Source organism: Coenobita brevimanus, chromosome 77 (genome assembly GCF_032717465.1).
Source record: "Coenobita brevimanus isolate Jiangsu-jjx chromosome 77, ASM3271746v2, whole genome shotgun sequence".
In the NCBI taxonomy this organism is placed as follows: Eukaryota; Metazoa; Arthropoda; class Malacostraca; order Decapoda; family Coenobitidae; genus Coenobita; species Coenobita brevimanus.
This window is the reverse complement of record NC_137030.1, coordinates 7479137-7489403: the sequence shown is the minus strand read 5'-3', so window position 1 is coordinate 7489403 and position 10267 is coordinate 7479137.

Sequence of the window (10267 nt, the reverse complement as noted above, 5' to 3'; positions counted from 1 at the left end):
TTTTGTTATTTTTGAAAGTTCTACATTTGTACTTTTCTTTCCTATTTTGACAATTCTGGAAGATCTATTTTTGTGCCTTCCTGTTTCCATTTTTGAATCCTCCCCACCTCCTGTATTAGTGAGAGAGAGGGTTAAGATGATGATGGTGATGAAAATAATAATAATAATGAAGATGATGGTGCTAATGCAGATGATGTTACTACATTATTTTCGTGTGTGGTGTCCCAACCCATCGCTTGCCACCCAGAAGTGTGAGTCAGTGGCCTGTATTCTCATCAGCTAAGTTAAGTAGACTTCCCAGCACCTCTTCTTTATCTGTTTACTTCTGCATAAGGCACGTGAATAATCTCCTGTATGTTATTTTTGCAGTTTATGTCAGTATTACAGAGCTATAAATAGCATATAGGAGATTGGTAAGGTGTAGTATGAAGAATAAATCACAAGGGAAGATGTGCAAGAAAGCCTTTCAAGCTGACGAAAAACTGACCCCGTGTGTTACTGTTGTCTGACGCGGCCATTCCAATGACCAATGTGGCTTGTGTGTCCATTTGTATAATTTTTTTCACGTCGTCACTTTGTATAGAATGAAGTCGTGTGCAGTCTTGACCCCTTCACTCCAGTGAGGTACAGTATTTTATATTTCATTCTTTCTGTCTCCAGATGGTTTTATTCAACTTAGGAAAGATTTTTGGAACTGGAAGGGTTAGATATGGCCTTCATTAACCCATTCAGGACAGTGGCACTCTCCTAAGCAGAATACAATTGTCTGTACAGCAATTAGCAAGAGTAAAGTGGAAAATATGTCATTGGATTGAAGGGGATAATGCTTGAAGTGTAAGTTTGTTAAAATATTAATATTAAGACATGAGTGCCTTATGTAAATACTTGTAAATGACCTAGATTTTTTTTTTTTTTTAAATTAATTTTAAGTTGCCTGTCTCGTGTTGTCTTGACTTTGCCTCCTGGGGAGATAGAATTGTAATGGTTGATAAATATGGTAAGGAAAAGCAATAAAGTAACTTAGTGCCTGGACCCAATTCAAGAAACATTGAAAAGACAATGTATTGGATGATAAATGATAAGGAAAAGCAGATAAGTACAGTCATTTATTGCCCAGACCCAAATAAACATTTAAAAGACATACATGTACATCCCTGCCCTGTACAGAAACGATTAAGACAAAAGTATCATACACAGTGACAGGTCATTGCAATCATTATCTGTACAATCTGGGGGGGGGGGGTAAAAAAAAAAATCAAACTTCATGACTGGCTTTGTTGTGTCTTGTTTCACCTATCCAAGACTGATATCTCAGGTCAATTTAAATTGAATGAATTGAAGATTATAACTTGCATAGAAATTCTTGCACTGTACTGCAGTTGATGGGTCATGTTCAAAGTGTTCTTTTTGATATAACACCTCTTCCTTAGCAATTTAATTTGCACATTGCACCTCAGTGTTTTCTTGCCTGTTAATGCAATATACACACACCCTTTTCCGGAAAAGTATTGTCCCACCCGTGATGTGAAACAAGTGACATCATGAATGAAGGATTTGATAACAGACCCAGGAGGAAATTTTTTCGTGGGCCTGTTATCAAGTCTTTCATTTCCGGTGTCACTTTGTTTCATGTATGAGATGTAACTATACTTTTCTGGGTGTGTGTACATCAGTATTAAATTGATATAAATAACATACAAGAGAATAGTAAAGTGCAGTATACAAACTAAATCAATGAGAGAGAGGTGGAATAATGCTTCTTATGCCATCAAGAGGGCAGCCCTAAATATGACACTACAGTACTTACAGTGCATGACTTGGTGCAGGATAATGATATTTCTGCTCATAGTTTGGGACAAGTTTAACCAACATTGTGAGCAAGGTTGAGTAGTATTCCATTGGTGTTGATATACAGTACACTAGAATACAGTACAGTATTGAACTCTATAGGGTGCTGATGCAAATAATCACAATAGACCAAATGTAAACTACAGTAATATTTATTTGTAAACCCTGATGTCACATTTCCCCCTTTTCATAACATAGCTACTGATCATTAAAGAAGGGTATGGTTAGCTTTCCTGTTGGCAGAAGTTGCTGTGGAGCTTTAAAGACTGTGTTGCTACTGAACATATGTATTGGAAAGATTGTTGTGGGAGACAGTTGCATTGCTTGTATGGTTAATGACACACATACTAGTACAGTACATGTATAAGTCTGTCATTAATGTAAAGCTAATTCAGACTTCTTTTAGACCTCCACTTGTCCACATAAACTGCATCAGAGTTATTTTATAATAATAAACCCAGTGTATCCTGGCACCTGCCTTGATAATCTGTACAGTACTACACTTTAGGATCTTCACAAATTATGATGTGTATTATACAAACTGGAATAGAACGAGGGGATATATTCCAACGAAACACAAGTTAGTACAGACTTTGTAAATGTGCCTTGCAGTTGAAAATTATGAATAAAAACTCAACATATTGTTGACTCCATGGTGAGCCTTTAGGAAAATCAAGTTCTGTGTAAATGAATCATACCCAAAAGCTGAATATTGCAGTTGTGGTAAGGATACAAAAGTTCATTACAGTAGTCACTTCAGGTGTATGATACAGGTACAGTAATTGGAATGTGACTGTACAGCTGTGTTATAGGAGTGTAAGATAAGGTTCCTCAATGCCATGACGAGTTCTTCAACCAAATCAGTGAATGCAGGAAATGTGATTGTTGTTGTGAAAAGTAAAGGAATTGTGTGGAGGTATGAAGGGATTTTGTGGAGATACGAAGGCATTGTGCGGATATATGCAGCACTCGTGTTATTGAATAAGTGTGTCTTTGTGCCATAAATATTTCAAACAGCTCAGGAGACGTACAACTTAGCTGGGCTCTGGACGATATTGCGCCCGGTGTGTTACTCTGTGCCAAGGTGATTGACAATAGTTTTCTTTTGTTTTTTGGTTGAGTATTTTGTTATTATTTTGCTAATTCTAAATTGTTAAAGCTGTTTTGATGTTTAATGACTGTACTTCCCACTTGTACAGAACTACAGTACAGTTCAGTATAGAAACCACAACTGTTACAAGGTGATAATCATGTTTCTTACATTTACACAGCTAGTGGCTCTTTTGGCTGTACAGTACTGTATTTCTTAAAATTGAGAGGCAAGTGTATGCAGACTCCAAATTCTGACAGTTATTTATGAAACAGTTATGAGAATTTTGTGGTTATCTTGCATGCATTATTATGAGTTCATGGAACAGAATGGTGGAGAAACTGGACATGCTATACTCTCATCATGGGTTTACAAATGACTGTCACATGTTGGGGCTGCCTACATCTTCACCAGCTCTGGTTTAAAATACGAATGTTTATGTGAAGCTGAGTGTTGTAGCGTGATGAGTGTGTATGTATGAAGGTGAGGTGGGCAGTGCCACAGGATGAGACAAAGTCCACATATTCAAGTGGAACACAGTGATGCCAAATAAATCTGCCATAATAAGCTAGAGTTGGACAAGTTATGAAGGAATTATGTTGCAATTGGGTCAGTTTGTAATATTACTTGAAAATGAAAATTGCAGGAGGCTGCAATAGCTCAAGTATTTTTTACTGTACTCCCTTTGTGATATACAAGTGCCATTTGAGAATAAAATGGACCATTAAAAATTGTTTTATTTAAAATCACGTAATTTCATGTGTCTGGCATTTGTTCTGAAGGGAACATTCTACTCGAGTTTTTTTTCATAGGTTATGATGATGACAGTGACAAAACTTCATATTGCTATTGTACCCAACAAATGTCAGTTAGATATTCAAGATGCCTACTAAACTATACTCCACCGAAAATATCCGAGACTAATTTTCCAAGTCTGATTGGCATGATTTGAGGGGCAGGGGCACAAGGGAAGGAATGTAGCACAATTTGCCTATGTCAGTGTTACTCAAACTTTTCACTTCATTCCCCACTTGGGGGGATCTTAACATCCTCATGGTCCACATCCAACTGGTGTCAGCTTTTACATTTTACTGTAGAAGGGTGGAGAAATCAGATTCACATAAATATGTTGTGGAAAATGGCAAGAGGACTCTAAGTGCGATTTCACCAACTCATTCTGTTTTACTACTTACATTAGCCAGCCGTGGTCCCCTTGGGGGCCATGGCTCCCAGTCTGAGAACCAGTGGTCTATGTCCTGTTTGACCCTGAAGGCTGCATTATTAAGAGTGCAAAGGTATGGACAAAACACAAATCTTTTACTATAATTTCTGAAGCATGTGATGATTAAATACTTTTATGTATTGGTGCTAATCAGACTTTATAATGTGGGAATAAAACCTGATCCCATCCAGCAGTTAAAGATGTTTCACAAATGACCGTCAAATAATCTGTACACCTTCAAGCAGTTTTAATATGACTGAATTCTGTGTAATGGTAGGTGGTGGTGACCATCATCCACTTACTTTATGTAGTGCTCCCTACGTCTTCCTTCACCTTCATCAGTTTTCTTCTCCGTCTGCCTACTTCTCTTCCTATTTCTCTCATCGTTCCTGTCACATTTTATTACCCTTCTTTCCTTTTTGGGGGGGCTTTACCTTGAGTGACAAGCCTAATGTTTCCAGTAAGCCAGGACACCATTTACAACGGTCGGTGGTAACCATATAACTAACCCATACGTGTTCCCTACGTGACAGCTACTGGGTTGGCATTAGCGTCCCTCCTCGTAAAACAAGTAACTCAAAGACAAACGGCCACCCCTTACTGGATTATGGTGTCTGGCTATAACTGATAGGTAGATAGTTAAATGCCAGTAAATGCATGCCTGTGTAACTTATATCCATAAGGTTATGCTTTAAGCGTGGCTAGTTGCCTATTATAAGGCCACTGTATTATCCAGGTCAGTTTTTTTCTTTTCTTTTTGTGTCATGGCCTCCTGAGCCTCGCATACTTCTGTGACCTATCTCATAGCCGCTATTGGTTGGATAAGCAATGGTGAAATGAGTCATATGGCCATATATAGCATTTAGACCTTTTAGTGTACTTGACCTTCTCGTGATCGGGACAACTCAAGACAAGTATTCTGATTAATCTGGATGATATTATTCAGCCGAGAGTGCCTTTGGGAGCCTGAGTGTTAATCATAATTCTCCTTTTGTTGTTTATATACTTCTATGACCCCTCTCATAGCCGCTATTTGTTGGATATATATATATATATATATATATATATATATATATATATATATATATATATATATATATATATATATATATATATATATAAGTCTAAGGAGCAGTAAAATTATAAAGTTTCCTTTCAGGTATTTTCTAAAATTTTTATTTAATCCAATTTTAAGGGGAATGAAGAAAGTAAAATATAAATTAAATCAAGGTTCCTGCATATGACGCTTACATCCACCACGTTTGTTTATGCTACACCGGAAAGGACGCCTCGCGATGAAAGCGTCGGAGTGAGGGCTTGACAACTGACTGTTTTCTCAATGCCGTCAAGTCCTCTGGCCCAGATTTTACGTTCAAAAGTAAGTGTAGGAGCTGCTGAGAATTTGGATTAATCTTAGAGTATACCCTGATGGGTTATAGGACCGTAAGAGTGAGGAACTAACATACCCAGACCTAAAACCACGGTGGGCAAAATTTTGAGGCACCTGGAGGGTAAATGTTTCATTTTTTTTTTTTTTTAATTACTCGATGTTATCAATCATGTTTTTCCCAATTTTTATGAACAGGGACAAGCAAATGGCTTGCAAAGTGTTCACCAAGAGTACAGTAGAAAATGCCACAAGAAGAAACTGTATTATTTTATAAGTGGACAATATGCAGTTTTGGAATTTTAGCACCATTAACGTATAGTAAAGTCCCTAAGGATCACAAAGAACCCCCATTACTCCATTCGGAAATTAATATTTTCAGAGAATGAATTTAATTTAAAATTCCCAAATAAACCTACCTTGGATCTTCAGGTATTATTTTACAAGTGGACAGTATGCAGTTTTGGAATTTTAGCACCATTAACGTATAGTATAGTCCCTGTCCATCCATCCATCCATCCATTGCCAGACGCCATGTATCCCAGATGGGGTGGCCAATGGCTTAGAGCCTGTCCACTTGTAAAAATTTACCGAAGAAACGTGAAGGCGTCCCCCAGGGTGCAGTACCTTGTAAGTCAGCAGGAAGAAACTGTGTTCATGGCATCATTTGTCTTGTGCTGATAAGGTAATGCATTCAGGTAATAGTTAGTAGAAGCCACAACTGGAATGCAAGTAGCTGAAGTGTTTTATGTTTGTAACATAATTTTCAAACACTTTCCTATGGCATTTTTGGGTAGAATTATACTTTCAGCCTAAAACAAGTACTAGATTTGATCCGTTTTTTCGGTATTTTAGATTTCTTTTATGGCATTTTTGTTGCAAATTATTTGTATTTTATTTTAGAAGATAACCTCACCAAACCTTCAAGAGTAAAATAATTTGCGACGAAAATGCCATAGAAGAAAAGTGTCGTAGAATTGTCTAAAACACCAAATAAACGGATCAGATCTCGTAATTGTGTTTTTGGTGGAAACAAAAATAATATCCATTTTTGTTGTACTTGACCCTTGGGGTTATTATGACCTCAGAAGGGTGGAAGGAGAAAATCTGCGACGGAAATGTCATAGAAGAAAATTGTCAGCAAATGGTGAGACAAACGGAAAACACTTCTGACTTGAAGTGGTTTGGCTTCTGCTAAATATTTATCATACTTTCAAACAATTCCTATTGTACATTGATTAGAATTCAGTGATACACCTCTTTCACTTAAAGGTTGTTAGGTTAGCATAGCCTAAAATTCACCAGCATGACTGTAACAACCGTGGTAATACAGTGCTCATTGTGCCAGGGAGAGTTCTTGCTCACTTCTGATGCTTATCAAGGACCATTTGCTAAAGTTTAAGAGGTCTGAGCAATTTGAATTCAGGCTTAGGAACTACTACAGTTGACTGTATGCTACCTTAGCTCTTCAGGTTCTGATGGAACGGTGCTTTGAGTATCTACAAGGTCTGCTAATAGCCTATTTGGATCTCAAGGAGACGTTTGACTCGGTAAATCAGGGGGTACCGGTATAGTACAGTGAGAACTCCTGTGACTTCCATGGAGCCCCACGATCATCCGATTGCTGATCAATATTCAAATACTGAGAATGCTATCAGGTGTAATGGAAGAACAACTGGCTTCTTTCCAGTAAGTACTGGCATCAGACAAGGATGTGTCATTGCTCCCACGCTTTTCAACAAGTGCATGTCTTGGGTATTAGGATAGGCTGTGAGTCAAAGTCACGGTATAGTATTAGTTGGAATTATCAGAGTTACTGATCTCGATTTGCTATTGATGCAGTTATCCTAGCTGAGTGGCTGGAGATACTACTGAATGCCTTTGAGGAATTTCTTGAGAATGTCAAGCCACTGGAGTTAAAGGTCTCGTGGGTCAAGACCAAGAAGGTCCAGGCATTTGGTGTTTGTTGGATGAAGCATTTCAGGCTGTCCAATCATGTGGTGAGAATGTGGAAGTCTTAGAAAGATTCACTTGTTGTTAGCCATAATAATGGTAGGGCAGATGATGAGATTTCTCATCCAGTTGGTCTGGCCTACAGGATTATGAATTCACACAACTCGGGATTTTGGCGTTATTTGTGTAAAAGGTGAAAGTCGCATCGTCAGGGCACTACATCGTCAGGACATTTGTGCTTCATGTCATACTAGAAAGAGAGACATGGACAATAAACATTGATTTGAAGTGGTGAATTAACTTCTTTGGTACTAAGTGCCTTCACAGGACCATGGGATATTGCTTGTACTACTGTGCCAGATGCTTAATGAGCGACTACTCTGTTAGACTGAATTGAGGCCTATTGCCCACTTAATACATCAGCATCAATTCCAGTTATATGGGCACATGGCCTGTTTTCCTGAGGTTGATCCTACTCTCAGGGTAATCTCTGAGAGAGTTAACCTGGGGTGGAGGAGACCAGTGGGAAGGCCACGGAATTCATGGTCATGGCTGGAACAGGTTGAGCGCTCCTGTCGAGATCCGTAGAGAGGGAGGGCTGCACGGAGGGACCTCCATGGTGGAGTTGGAGGGTTATGCAGTCCCTGTGGCATTTGCCCCTACATGATGATGATGATGCGTAGCTTATTTGTGAAATTGCCTCTGTATGTTTTCGATATTCTGTTTTTACTCAAACTTGGCCCAAATTTTGACCTTTTTTGCATCCTATTTCACATTAGCAAAAAAAAAAAAAAAAAAAAAAAAAAAAAAATAATAATAATAATAATTTGGCTCTACATCCTTTCCATTGCACTTCTTTGTGACTAGCAACATATTCCAGTGTTAATTAGTTTTGTTACAACTTGATATTCAAGGTGGAGAGATGGCAGTAGTAGGTCTGATAAGAGTAAAAAAGAATATCATTGGTTGTGGGTGCTGATTGATGGTTTGGTATCAGCTTGACACAACACGGCAGTCACAGATTAAATTTGAACATTGTGACACATGTGCCAAAGTTGGGTGTGCCACACTGCTTGCACTGAGGCCAACGTGGAGGGGTTATAATCTTGTGAATTTGTCAACATAGTGCATATTAGGTCGGGAGTGCCTTATCATCAGTCAGAACCATCATAGATGGGGAGCATAAGGGAATGTACAAAGTATGTACTTAGATTGGGTATGAAAGAGTGTGATAATAATAGAGAAGACTGTATGGGTAGAGTCACACTTTACGTGATGTGGAAGAAGAGAGTGGAACAGTAGCTGCACTGAAGAAAGAAGAGTGCTTGAGAGTGACAGGGGTATGTAAGGATAAGGTAGCTTAGAGGCATTCCTGTTATGGCCATCCACTGTTCGGGGGTTCCCATGAGGAAGCAAGGCGTTGGTGTCTTGGTGATGAAATCGATTGGACACGATTTTTCGCCTCCGCCTTTTCCTGCATTTTATTTGTGGAAAGGTACCTGTAGTTTTTTGTATTTGTTTTTAAAATTTCTTATGGCGTAAAGAAAGAGCCAAATGTCAGAAATCTGCAAACATTGTCTTTTCCAGAATCGAGATACAGTACGTTCATTTCAAGAGGATGTCAAGATTAGGTCTGAAGAATGCTGATTTTAGGTCTGAAGGATGCCAAGTAAGGTCTGAAGGATGAGCAACCTATAAAGGATATCCATCTTTCTTATACCGGTATCTGTTGCCAGATCCTGTAAGGGTGGCCACAAACAAATCGCCTCCAGATTGCCCTGATTCTGCCCTTTTACATTTGGCTGCACTCCCTTCAACTCGCACTCCCCTTCCCTTATATATCCCTTCATTGAATCCATCCATCTTATCTCTGGTCTCCCCCTTCACCTCACTCATATACACTCTCTAGTCAGTCTCTCATTATCCGTCCTCTCCATCACTTAGTATTTCTCAGTACTATGGCACATCCACATTTAGTCTCTCTCTCTCTCTCTCTCTCTCTCTCTCTCTCTCTCTCTCTCTCTCATATACCCTGTTTGAGTTTGCTAAGCTTAAGTTTTCTTCATATTAATTTTTTGAAAACTTGTCGTACCTCCCCCTTTTTTTTTTTTTTTTTTTTTTCATATCCTATGTAATCTTTTCAGATTTTTTTCTTTATACTGCAGTGTTTTACATTTTCTTTATTGAAACTTGGCTCAGGTTATCCATTTTAAATGTTCCTTGTATTGCTAATATCCATACAGTATGTTGGAAGATGGATTGCAGGAGAAGGGTAAATTTAGTCTGCAGTGTACCGGGTTCATAACCATTAATATTTTGCGCCAGAGGCCACAAAAACAACCCAGCTCATGAATGTACTGTGGGAAGTTGGATTAGTAATAGGATGATGAGTATTTTGTATTTATTTATTTATCCATATTTATTTTGCAGGACAGTGAAGTACATGATCCAGTAAGTTGCTGTTCATGGCATATATAAATTTGTGGAGTACCTTGTGTCATCAGTGGACCCATGCATACTGTCACCTCGGGATAGAACATTTATAGGTGAGAATGGCGTCAGTTTTATTTCCGGTATGATGATAAGAATTTACCGCATTGCAGTGTATATTATCCCTATTATCCCATAAGCTGCGAATCCCTCCATGGCATTTTATTTCCACTCACGTCAAATAATTTTTCTCTAATAGCATAAAACTGTCATCTCTCTATCTTGAATGCTGAAATGTAGTACGGTAGTAGATTAGCACTCGAATATGGTGATAGGA